Source organism: Pelobates fuscus, chromosome 2, assembly GCF_036172605.1.
Source record: "Pelobates fuscus isolate aPelFus1 chromosome 2, aPelFus1.pri, whole genome shotgun sequence".
In the NCBI taxonomy this organism is placed as follows: domain Eukaryota; kingdom Metazoa; phylum Chordata; class Amphibia; order Anura; family Pelobatidae; genus Pelobates; species Pelobates fuscus.
Genome location: NC_086318.1, coordinates 145327165 through 145340439, shown reverse-complemented (window position 1 = coordinate 145340439; position 13275 = coordinate 145327165).

Here is a 13275-nt window from a genome sequence, read left to right as displayed (position 1 = left end):
CAACTGCTCTTCTATTACAGTGAAAAAAAATTATTTCTTTTAAATCGAAAGCTTAACCAATTGTTAAAACAGATATGAGTGGTGGCACTGGGCAAATAGGCACAGTATCCAATGTGAACCTCACACAGAAGCTGGCAGGCAGGCAACTGCTCTTCTATTACAGTGAAAAAATTTTTTTCTTTTAAATCGAAAGCTTAACCAATTGTTAAAACAGATATGAGTGGTGGCACTGACTGTGCAAATGGGCAAGGCATCCAACCTCACACAGAAGCTGGCAGGCAGGCAACTGCTCTTCTATTACAGTGAAAAAAATTTTTGGTTGTAAAAGCACGCTAAAGAGACACCAGATATGATTGCCAACTGTCAAAGCACGCTGGCACAGGTCTGCAAAGCACGCTGGCACAGGTCTGCAGAGCACACGCTGAAGTAGGCCTGAAACACAGACGCTTGCAGACAACTAACTGCTCTTCTATTACAGTGAAAAAAAATTATTTATTTTAAATGTAAAGCTTAACCTATTGTTAAAACAGATATGAGTGGTGGCACTGGGCAAATAGGCACAGTATCCAATGTGAACCTCACATAGAAGCTGGCAGGCAGGCAACTGCTCTTCTATTACAGTGAAAAAAAATGATTTCTTTTAAATCGAAAGCTTAACCATTTGTTAAAACAGATATGAGTGGTGGCACTGACTGTGCAAATGGGCAAGGCATCCAACCTCACACAGAAGCTGGCAGGCAGGCAACTGTTCTTCTATTACAGTGAAAAAAAAAATATTTATTTTAAATATAAAGCTTAACCAATTGTTAAAACAGATATGAGTGGTGGCACTGACTGTGCAAATGGGCAAGGCATCCAACCTCACACAGAAGCTGGCAGGCAGGCAACTGCTCTTCTATTACAGTGAAAAAAAAAATTTTATTTTAAATGTACAGCTTAACCTATTGTTAAAACAGATATGAGTGGTGGCACTGGGCAAATAGGCACAGTATCAAATGTGAACCTCACACAGAAGCTGGCAGGCAGGCACCTGCAATTACATTACACAGGAAAAAAAAAAAAAGCAGCCTGATGTTATAGCCCTAAAAAGGGCTTTTTGGGGTGCTGTCCTTACAGCAGAGATCAGATGAGTCCTTCAGGATTGTAGTGGACACTGAATACCCTAGCCTAGCTATCAATTTCCCTATGTAATCAGCAGCAGCTAAACTTTCCCTCCTCTCACTAAGCATGCATCTTCCGAATGAATCGAAAATGGATGCTGGGAAGGAGGTTGGAGGGTGTGGAAGGGAGGGAGTGCTGCTGATTGGCTGTAATGTGTCTGCTGACCGAGAGGCACAGGGGCAAAGTTTGCCCAATGATGACGAATAGGGGGCGGATCGAACTGCGCATGTGTCCGCCCGCCGTGGCGAACGCGAACACGCTAATTTCGCCGGGAACTGTTCGCCGGCGGACAGTTCGGTACATCACTAATGCTGTTATAAAAGTTATCGATGTATAAGTGATAACCATAGTTAAGTAAGGGCATTATTAAGTCCCAGACAATTTCCCACTTGTCTCTATTATATCTGGGAAACGTGGGGGATCAAGGTGGCTATCCCTTCCTTCGTATACACGGAAGGTGTATACATAGTCACTGCCACTTTCACATAACTTATAAAATTTGATCCCATACCGGGATCTTTTGGATGGGACTCATCAATTGAAATTTGTTTTTTGGGGGTGTAAATAGTGGCAAATTTTTTATTTAAGTGGGAAATTAGAGGGCGTATTTTATAAAGAATGTCATACTGCGGATGACCTTTTGGGGGGCACTTCATATTGTCATTAAAGTGCATAAAACACAGTTTGTCCTCATATCTCTCCCTATATTAAAGAAGAACCCATGGCAATAAATGTGCAAATGATTGCTACTAAAAACTTGCAGAATAATTGTAATTGGTTAACTCAAGACAATGTGCTGCAGCAACTAAAGAAAGTTAATATAAACAAAGCTCCAGGGCCTGACGGTATCCATCCACGTGTACTTAAGGAACTAAGTGTAGAAATAAGTGAACCTCTGTTTTTAATCTTTCAAGATTCTTTTCTTTCAGGAAGTGTTCCGGAGGATTGGAGGAAGGCAGATGTGGTTCCTATATTCAAAAAGGGTTCAAAATCCTTGCCTGGAAATTATAGACCTGTGAGCTTAACTTCTGTGGCTGGTAAAATATTTGAAAGGTTATTAAGGGATAATATTCAAGAATTCCTTGAGAAGAATATGGTTATCAGCAAAAATCAGCACGGTTTTATGAAGCACAGGTCATGTCAAACTAACTTGATTGCGTTCTACGAAGAAGTAAGTAGAAGTATAGATCAGGGTGTTGCAGTGGATGTGATCTATTTGGATTTTGCCAAGGCATTTGATACAGTTCCACACAAAAGATTAGTGTTCAAACTCAAGGAAATCGGTCTCGATGAAAATGCTTGTTCTTGGGTAGAACATTGGCTTAAAAACAGAATACAAAGAGTTGTCGTTAATGGTAAATTTTCAAGCTGGACAGAGGTGGCAAGTGGTGTCCCTCAGGGGTCTGTTCTGGGACCCCTTCTATTTAACATTTTTATAAATGATCTTGAAGACAGCATTGAAAGTCATGTTTCAGTGTTTGCAGATGACACAAAACTTTGTAAAATAATACAATGTGAGCAAGATATTACTTTGCTGCAGAAGGATTTAGATAGACTGGAGGACTGGGCACTCAAATGGCAGATGAAATTTAATGTTGAAAAATGCAAAGTTATGCACTTCGGCGTAAAGAATACACAAGCAACGTATACCCTTAATGGAAGTGAATTAGGGATAACAACACACGAAAAGGACTTGGGAATTGTTATAGACAACAAACTATGCAACAATGTGCAATGTCAATCAGCAGTGGCCAAGGCCAGTAAGGTATTGTCATGCATGAAAAAGGGCATTCAATCTCGGGACGAGAATATCATTTTGCCTCTCTATAAATCACTGGTAAGACCACATATTGAATATGCTGTGCAATTTTGGGCACCTGTTCTAAAGAAGGATATCATGGCACTAGAAAAAGTGCAGAGGCGGGCTACAAAATTAATAAAAGGAATGGAACATATCAGCTATGAAGAAAGGTTAACAAATTTAAACCTATTTAGTTTAGAAAAACGTTGCCTGAGAGGGGATATGATAACATTATACAAATATATTCGGGGCCAATACAAACCATTGTGTGGAAATCTATTCACAAACCGGACTTTACATAGGACACGAGGCCATGCGTTTAGACTGGAAGAAAGAAGATTTCGTCTAAGGCAAAGGAAAGATTTTTTTACTGTAAGAACAATCAGGATGTGGAATTCTCTGCCTGAAGAAGTGGTTTCATCAGAGTCCATACAGATGTTCAAACAGCTACTAGATGCATACTTGCAAAGACAGAATATTCAAGGATATAATCTTTCAATGTAGGGTAATAACTGCTTGATTCAAGGATAAATCTGACTGCCATTCTGGGGTCAAGAAGGAATTTTTTGTCCTAGCTTGTTGCAAAATTGTGCTTCAAACTGGGTTTTTTTTTTTTTTTTTCTTTTGGATCAACAGCAAAAAACAGGTGTGAGGAAGGCTGAACTTGATGGACGCAAGTCTCTTTTCAGCTATCTAACTATGTAACTATGTAACTATGTAACTATATGCATTGTCTGGGAAAAAATGGGGGTATTAAAAATAGGATTTTTTAATTATCCCCAATAACATTGTCAGTGCCCAGAATTGTTTCATTTCTGGCACACTGGTTGGGTACCATCTCTCTGTCCTGGTGATTCGGGAGTCTTGGTTGCGTGCAAGATATTGCTCCGCATACAGGTTCGTCTGGGTAACTACCTCCCCCAAAAAATCATCCCCCAAAAACAGCTCCATACAATCCAGCGCATTATAGCCAGACAGGTCAGCCTGTATGCCGGGATTGGCAGTGAACACTGGGATGTCTAGCGAAAAATGATTAGGGGGTACCCAGTCATCTGCGCCATGTTGAACATTAGGGGAATCAGCTATTTCCCCTGATGTTCCTGCAGTATCTGGCACATAGTCCCTGTCCCATGCGTCACTCCCTGCGTCACTCTGAGGCAGTGTCGGTTGCCTCTGAGTCGGCTGCTAACAGGGCATAAGCCTCCTCTGCGCTATACTTTCGCAACATTGTTAATACAGTTAACACAGCTAAGTAAACTTTAACTAAATAACTAAACTTATTTTTTTTTTTTTACCCCTAACTAAATTCCCCAATTACCACTAAATTCCACCCACCCAACTAACTAAATCACAAATTAATAAAATAAAATAATAAAATTGAACCCCTTAGGGTTACAAAAAAAAAGTAACCCTTAAGTGTAAAAATAAAAAATAGATCACAGTAAAGTACTGTGATCTGAATATTGATCACTGCTAGCAGTGATCAAGCAGCAGGGAAAGGGTTAATTTTTGTAAAAAAAAATAAAGGGTAAAGGGATTACGAACCTTTAATAGATATTCACTATTCTTCTGGGACACAATGTTGCAACGATCCGACTCTCTCCACTTCACAAACCCACAAGAGGTGGAGGGAGGCGGATCAGATATTCCAGCAGTATTGTGACCGCTGTGACTGGCTGTCACAGCGATCACATGTGCTGGGACATCGCAATTTGCTGTTGCAGGTCTGCCCCTGACTTGGAGGCACCCAGCAACAGCGTTAACCCCACGAACGCCGGCACTGCGACGATCGCGGGGTTAATTTTACCGCGTGACAGACGAGGTCCGTCACCCGTCGTTAAGGGCATCCCCAGGATGACGGACCTCGTCCGTCACCCGTCCTGAAGGGGTTAAGAGTGTGCATGTTTTTAATATGCATCTATGTGGGGTAGGTTATGTATGTAGGTTGGAGGCCCAGACAATTTTATTTTAGGGGTCCCTGAGATTTCTGATGGCATTACATAGAAAACATGGACCAGGTGCCTTTAGGAAACTGACCTTGGGGCAACAAGAAGGGTAAATATTGCCCTGTCTCTAGAATTTGTCATTCCCCCTGAAATGAAGACCATGGGTTTTGAATTTGATTAGATGTGTCCATGTCTTTGTACAAAGATAAAAATAAGCCCCACGTATTTTTCTTGGGTTTTTAATGTTCACATATGATATTAGCTGAAAGATCCTAATTAAGAATGATTAATGTTGGCTTTAGAGTAACTATGAAGGTAGTTTGCATTGTTGATGTAGTCACTTAAGACCTTTAATCCAACACAGGCAATTGACACTCATATGAAGCCAAGCGTAAGGACAGAATACAGCATCCACGTTGCCTTTGTTGCAAATTTGTGCAACTTTGCAAAGGGATCAAGGCCTTAACAGGACCTAATAAAGGGTGAGCCGTAAGTAGTCAAAACATAGTTATTTTGCTTTGAGAGTTTCTTTCTAAAAATGTATCAAATTTTGGCAAATGTTATACTTTGTCTTTTAGTGCAGCTAAATTATTTGAATACTGGTTTTAAGGATAGAACTATATTAATTTACTTTGATCTATCTACCGGTATCTATCTATCAATCTATCTATCTATCTATCAATGTAAATGTCTACCTATAAATATGCCCTATATTGTGTACTCAAAGTTCCCTCTACATCTACCATTTCCACTTCCTTAGCTACTGAAATGCACTTCTTTTTTTTTTCCTATGGGGGAGGGAGAGGCTTCTACAGTCCTGCTAAATGCAGAGGACTGACGAGAGCCCTGACTGAGAAAGATAATCATTTGTCTGCATAGTGTGTGTGTGTGTGTGTGTGTTGCATCCAGTCTTCTCAAGAAAGAAAAGCTGTGTTGCACTAAAGAGCAATACAGGGCCGCAAGGCCAGAGGACCAAACTTGACCATGATGCTTGGCTGAGAGTGCTCAGCTGACCCTTTCAGCCAATAATTACAGTCCAGCTATGCACTAAATAGTGACATCCTGCTTTTTCTGCTGGAGACTGGAATAAGACAGACGCAGCGTAAACACCTGATGGACCCAGGTAAGTTGTCAAACCATGCTGAAATGGTTTAACATCTTACCATAGAACAGCACCAGGGCTTTTGTGGCACCACAACCACTAGAGTGGGCTGTAGTGATAGTGATATTTAGAGGGTTACTTTAAGAATACTTTTTTTTCTGGATATTTATTATATTCACTTCCATGATTATTAACACTCATTCACATTTTTGAGAGTGAATGAGAAGCTTTATGCACAACATTCAGCTGGCAGGGACAGATGAGCAGATTTAATGTGCAGAAATGCTGGGAATGGGTCCATTATACTGCTTATGTCCTGGAGCAGTAAGTACTAGTTATAGTGCCATGCATGTCAATGGTCCTGAAAAAACATGTAATTGGTCATAAAAGGGCAAATGAAAACTGTCATACATTGACTTTTTATAAACAGACATGCTTAATATACAGAACCAATCTGTCAGTTCAGAACCGTGATTGCTAGGCAATAATGAAAACATCTCGAATTATGCATAGGTATCCTTTTAGAAGAATGGTTCTAACTATTTCAAAATTCAACTCATTATTCTTTAGAAATAAAGTATTCATCTATGTTTGTACAGGAAAGAACTGGGACTCTCTGTACTTATTCATTCTGCTTTTACAACTTGATCACAAGCCAGAAATAGACATTGAAGTTTCAAACACACATACCAAGTGCAGAATGTCAAGAAGATAGAGAGAAAATGAACAGTTTAATTTTGCTCTGATGAATCCTCTGTCTTGATGATAACCTTACCTTAGGCTTTCACACAGTAAATGGCACATTATAATGATTTGCTTATGTCTCTTGTAATATAAACGTTTGTTGCAGAATTGTTTTTCTCCAATTTCTATTTTTTATTATATTTTGGTTGGTTTGTTTTTAGAATTTTTTTTTTTCTAAAGGAACACTATAGTCCCCATCTTAGTCCTTCATCTTAATAAAGTGGTCTTGGTGCTGCATTACTGTCCTCTTAAAGGGACACTATATAGAGTGCCAGAGAGGGGCAGTGGGACCCTTAAGTGTTATAAAAACTAAACTTTACCTTGACCTCTGTAATGTAAAACATAGCTGTTTTAGGGAAACTGTAATGTTTACATTGCAGGGTTAAGTCCACCTGTAGTGGCTGTTATCCAATAGAGGCACTTCCGTATCACAGACCAAGTAAAATTTGGAATAAGTTGGTGCTATATAAATGCCAATAATAATAGACACGTGACATGGGAGCCTCATAGGAAAGCATCGATTCAATACTCTGTGCATGCGCATTAGGTCCCCAATTCTCTATAAAGAAGAACATTGGATTGGACCATGCCTCTTCCATGATGTCCTGGGAGTAGGAGAGGTGAGCATTTAAAATTTTAAAATTTGACTGCACCCGGTCGGGAACTCTAATATAAGGACAGGGAAACTATAGCATTAGGATTACAAATTTGTTTTACTAACAAACAGCGTTTCTTTAAAAGGGGACTATCACTTCCCAAGATTTATATTAATTATGTTTACCTTTGCCTATATATAACAAATTGCATGTGTGAGGTGTGAAAACTAAAATAAAATATAGAAGTCCACATATCTGTATCATGTAGCTGGGTGCCTCCATCTTACCTCCCTGTCAATCATTGTTAAAGATTTTGTCCTGCGGACCTGTCAGTCGGCATAGAGAAAGCCTAAAGAGAAGAGTAGAAATTAAACAATGGGAGTGGTGCATGAAAACTGTGCTTTTAAAAATTGTGAAAATATAAAAAAAGGGGTCATCACCAATGTCATATGTGTGTGGGTCCCAGTGGTTTCCAGAATGACTGCCCCACTTTTAGTACTTTAGACCCCTTTTCAGAACAATTTTTATATAAAGCATCCCAATGTTTGTATTTTTCCTATTCATTAGCAATGTTTGCTCTGGATGTGCATTCTGCACAATTCTTCATATAAATTTAAAAGAAAACAGAACATGTTGTAAAAATAAAGCGTTAATGCAAGTTATAAGTGATATTCAATGTTTTATTCAATGGTGTAAATCCCAGAGACGACAGTTCTTCTTTAAGTTGAAAATTTTACTTTTTAGTGATGTGCAACCATCTGAAAATAAACTGCTATTAGTGTTTTTTTTTTACCTGAAGAATGCATTAAGGCAATTAGTCTGCAAATAAAAGAGTCTATTAGTGAACAAAAGAGTCAAAATTGGAAAACCTTAACATTACATTTTGCACCATAGCTGCATGATTTCCATGTACTTAGAGTCCGTATCAGAACAGAGAGAGGGCCCTGGTGCAAAAAGGGTGGCAAAGGTGCAAGGTTGGTCAAAAGGTAGGAAGAAGTATGTGTGTGTAAATGTAAGGGTGTATTTATGCATACTGTTATCATGTGAATACAGTTGTGTGTCTTTAGGTACTGTTGCCATTTGAAAGCAGTGGTGTACTTGTGTGTAGTGTTTGCTTTTGAATGTAAGGGTGTGTTTGTATGTAGTATTGGCACATTGGTGTTAGAATGCAGGTGTGAATTTGTGTGTGGTTTTGGTTTTTGAATGCAGTGGTGTGTTTATAAACAATGTTGGTGTTTTAATATAGAGGTATGTTTGTATGTAGTATTGACATTTGAATGCAGAGGTGTATTTGTTTGTAGTATTAGTTTTTGAATGCTGAGATGCATGCACATATACACATATACTGCCACACACACACACATACACACACTCTGATATGCATATAAATACAGACATACAGGTACACACACTGGCACACACACAGATTCACAGACAAACAGATGCACACACTGACACACATACAGATACACAGGCACACACAATGACAAACATACTGACACACATGCTGGTCATCTTTTAGCCATCCTCCTGTTTCCTATCTTTTGGGTGCAGGACTGATGCTTCTGCTAGCTGGGGACGTTGAGAGTCAGTTTGCGCTCCCCCTCCTGTTCCTCTCAATCCCGCGTGGCTCCATGTAAGCTAACTGTGAGGAGGTGACCTGCACTAATTTCCTCCCAGTAATGGCTGACGATAATAAAAGGGCCTGGTTACACTGTTAAAGGGCTGAAGTGCACAACTGAGCCTATTAAGGACACATGCACATTGGGTGGCCCTAAGTGGATATGCCACCCGATGGGCTCCCTCAGCATGCGTGCACCACCACACGATAGTTCAACCGCTGCTTAGAGCAGCACTTCAAAGCCTTACCAAACAGAATGCATAACATTAATTTGGGATGGGAGCAGGGGCGGGCTGGGCCGGGGGGCAGGGAGGCAATTGCCCCCCAGGCTGCCCTAAATAATTAGAAAAATGGCCACTGCAGGGCCGGTCCTGGGTGCCAGGAGGAGGGGTGCCGCGCGGAGCAGGCTGATAGCCTGTCACAGAGAGCCCAGCAGGTTGCCAGCTGGCCACTTACGGTGCCCCAGTAGCAAGGCAGAGTAGGCACCTGCTTGTCCCAGATGGCAGGTGCCTACTCTGCAGCAATATACCGGCCGGGTGAGGAAGGAGGCATGCAGCGGCGAGGGAGCTCTGCTGATGATCTTCCTGCTCCCTCGCGCGCCCTCTCTGTTGATGTCGGGAGCCGGAATATGACGTCATTCCGGCCCCGCATCACTAAACTGCGCGAGGGAGCAGAGAGGAGCAGGAATATCACGGAGGAAGTCACTGGACCCCGGGGAAAGGACCCAGAGCACTCCTAAAGGTAGGAGCAACAAGAAATAAAATACATTTGTGTGTGTGTGTCTGAAAGTAAGTGTGTGTGTGTGTGTCTGTAAGTGTGTGTGTGTGTGTCTGTAAGTGTGTGTGTGTGTGTGTGTCAGGAAGTGTAAGTGTGTGTGTGTGTGTGTGTCTGAGTGTGTGTGTGTGTGTCTGGAAGTGTGTGTGTGTCTGGAAGTGTGTGTGTGTCTGGAAGTGTGCGTGTGTGTGCGCGTGTGTGTCTGGAAGTGTGTGTGTGTGTCTGGAAGTGTGTGTCTGGAAGTGTGTGTGTCAGGAAGTGTAAGTGTGTGTGTCTGGAAGTGTGCGTGTGTGTGTGTCTGGAAATGTGTGTGTGTGTGTCTGGAAGTGTGTGTGTGTGTGTCTGGAAGTGTGCGTGTGTGTGCGTGTGTGTGTGTCTGGAAGTGTGTGTGTGTGTGTCTGGAAGTGTGTGTGTCTGTAAGTGTGTGTGTGTCTGGAAGTGTGTGTGTCTGTAAGTGTGTGTGTCAGGAAGTGTAAGTGTGTGTGTGTGTCTGGAAGTGTGTGTGTGTCTGGAAGTGTGTGTGTGTCTGGAAGTGTGCGTGTGTGTGCGCGTGTGTGCGTGTGTGTCTGGAAGTGTGTGTGTGTGTCTGGAAGTGTGTGTCTGGAAGTGTGTGTGTCAGGAAGTGTAAGTGTGTGTGTCTGGAAGTGTGCATGTGTGTGTGTCTGGAAATGTGTGTATGTCTGGAAGTGTGTGTGTCTGGAAGTGTGTGTGTGTGTCTGGAAGTGTGTGTGTGTGTCTGGAAGTGTGCGTGTGTGTGCGTGTGTGTGTGTCTGGAAGTGTGTGTGTGTGTGTGTCTGGAAGTGTGTGTGTCTGTAAGTGTGTGTGTCAGGAAGTGTAAGTGTGTGTGTGTGTCTGGAAGTGTGCGTGTGTGTGTGTGTGTCTGGAAGTGTGTGTGTGTCTGGAAGTGTGTGTGTGTCTGGAAGTGTGCGTGTGTGTGTGTGTGTCTGGAAGTGTGTGTGTGTCTGGAAGTGTGTGTGTGTCTGGAAGTGTGTGTCTGGAAGTGTGTGTGTGGAAGTGTGTGTGTGGAAGTGTGTGTGTGTCTGGAAGTGTGTGTCTGGAAGTGTGTGTGTCTGGAAGTGTGTGTGTCTGGAAGTGTGTGTGTCTGGAAGTGTGTGTGTCTGGAAGTGTGTGTGTGTGGAAGTGTGTGTGTGTGTCTGGAAGTGTGTGGAAGTGTGTGTGTGTCTGGAAGTGTTTGTGTGTGTCTGTCAGGGACGTCTTTCCGCATGGGGCCCTACCGTGCTGCCCAGCATGCCCGGCCGACAGGGGAGATCCTTTGATCTCCCCTGCCAGCCAACGGAGATGTGGCCTTGTTTTTTGGCCTTGTGCCGATGAGGGAGATCTCAATTCAATCGGGGAGAGAGGTAGCTGCCTAGGACCCAGGGCTGCAGGAGAGGCCGACCTGTAAGGCAGATCGTTCCTCCCGCAAGCAGGCTGTGTGGAGCGTTGCAGCGCATTACCATTGCAATGCTCCACACAGCATTCTGCGCGCAGTAGGACAGGAGATAGCCTGCAGCCAGACAAGCTGCAGACTGTACAGAATTCACAACTGGACCACCAGGGCTGGCTGTGTCCCAGCCTCTTTCACCAAAGGTAAGAAGAAGAAGGGTGGGGGGGGACATATAGATTTTATTTAACGTATAGTAGTATTAAAAAACAAAAAACATTTGCTACCTGCACCCCTCAAACACACACACAGCACCCAACACACATATAGCACTCCACACACACGCAGCACCCCACTCACATAGCACTCCACACACACACACAGAACCCCACACTCACGTAGCATTCCACACACACACAGCACCCCACACACACCGCACCCGTACACACAAACACATACACTGCACCCCTCACTGTTGTGTGTGTGTATTCAGCCGTCTGTGTATGTATTCAGCCGTCTGTGTGTATGTTTGTGTATGTTTGTATTCAGCGGACTGTGTATGTATTCAGCACTCTCTATGTGTACTCAGCAGTCTGTGTGTGTCTATTCGTCAGTCTGTATGCGTGTATTCATCAGTCGTCGTGTGTATGCATTCAGCAGTCGGTGTGTGACTGCATTCAGCAGTCTGTGTGTATGTATTGAATGTATGCATTGCATTTGTTGGAGGTACTTCTAAATATAATCTTCGTTGTATCTATAATTTACATTTTTATTCCTGTAAGTTGTGTAGGCAGGGCCCCAGTGCACTGCTTTGCCCGGGGACCCATAATGTTGTTAAGATGGCACTGGTGTCTGTCAGTGTGTGTGTGTGTCAGCAAGTGTGTCTGTCAAGTAAGTGTCTGTCAGTGAATGTGTGTGTGTGTGTCTACCTGTCAGTGTGTGTGTGTATGTGTCTGCCTGTCAGTGAGTGTTTGTCAGGGTTTGTGTGTGTATGTTATTGAGAGTGAGGGTCAGTGTGTCTGTCAGCAGGGCCAGCCTTTGAGGTATGCAAGCTGTGGGGTCATGTAGGGCGCAATAACAACAGAGGCGCCCGACGGCCAACACAGCTCACAAGTTTTGGACACCAGCATATTTAATTTAAACGATTCCCTGGTGTTCCATTGGTGCGCACCAGTAGGTGCAGTCAGATCATATCCGGTGCTCAGTTAGTGAGTCAGGGCACAGGCTCAGAGATTCTCAGCCTGCGCTCTAACAACATTGAAAGTCAGAGCCGCAAAGGAGTGGGTATGGCAAAGAGCTACTAATTAGCATAATATCAATATCCGTTATAAAACCAGGAAAAGGTGTCCATGGATGGTGAGCTAATTCAGGGGTGCAATGGGCCACTTGACTGGATTTGCCCCCCAGGCCTGAGGCTGCCAGCCCTCCCCTGGGTGGGAGTCCTTTTGTATATTTTTATTGTTTCCAAGTTCTTCACTTAATTATTTTTCTGGTTTGTATTTGGGATCCCAGTTGGTGCATAGGGATTATCGTTTGTATAATACTTGGGATCATATGTATATGTATAGTGTTTGATCTGTTCCATGGCAGATTAATGACATCCAGGGATAGGTTTTTATTTTTTTGCCTTAACTTCTTCATTATAGCTATCTTACTTTGCTGTTTTCAATGTGGTCAAATGTTTTTTTAGATTCTCATCAATCAGACCTTTATTAAAGACATCCTTTACCAATGTCTCATTTTATTTTTTTTATATAGAGCCACAAGTGTCTATCTACTGCATCTCTCTTTTGTATTTATCACAACCAGTGCCATATCTTTATCGGCAAGCTTTGAAACAATGTCAGAACGAGATTTCAAAATCTGTAATATCCTTTTTACATTTTACTTACATTTTACTTAAATTGGGACAATAGTACCCATTGAAAGAATTTAACAATACATTCAAATCATTATTCCAAATTTCGAATGTCTCTTCTTAAGAAGTTGTGGTGGTAATAATGACTTTTATTTCACAGTTAGGAGATTGTTTATTCACTGTCTCTGTGGTCCCAACATTGATCGTCTCCCTTCTCATATTGGTATTCCTCTTTAATAATAAAGAAAACTGTTTTTAATCTGACTTTATGTGGCTTTAATAAAGGAG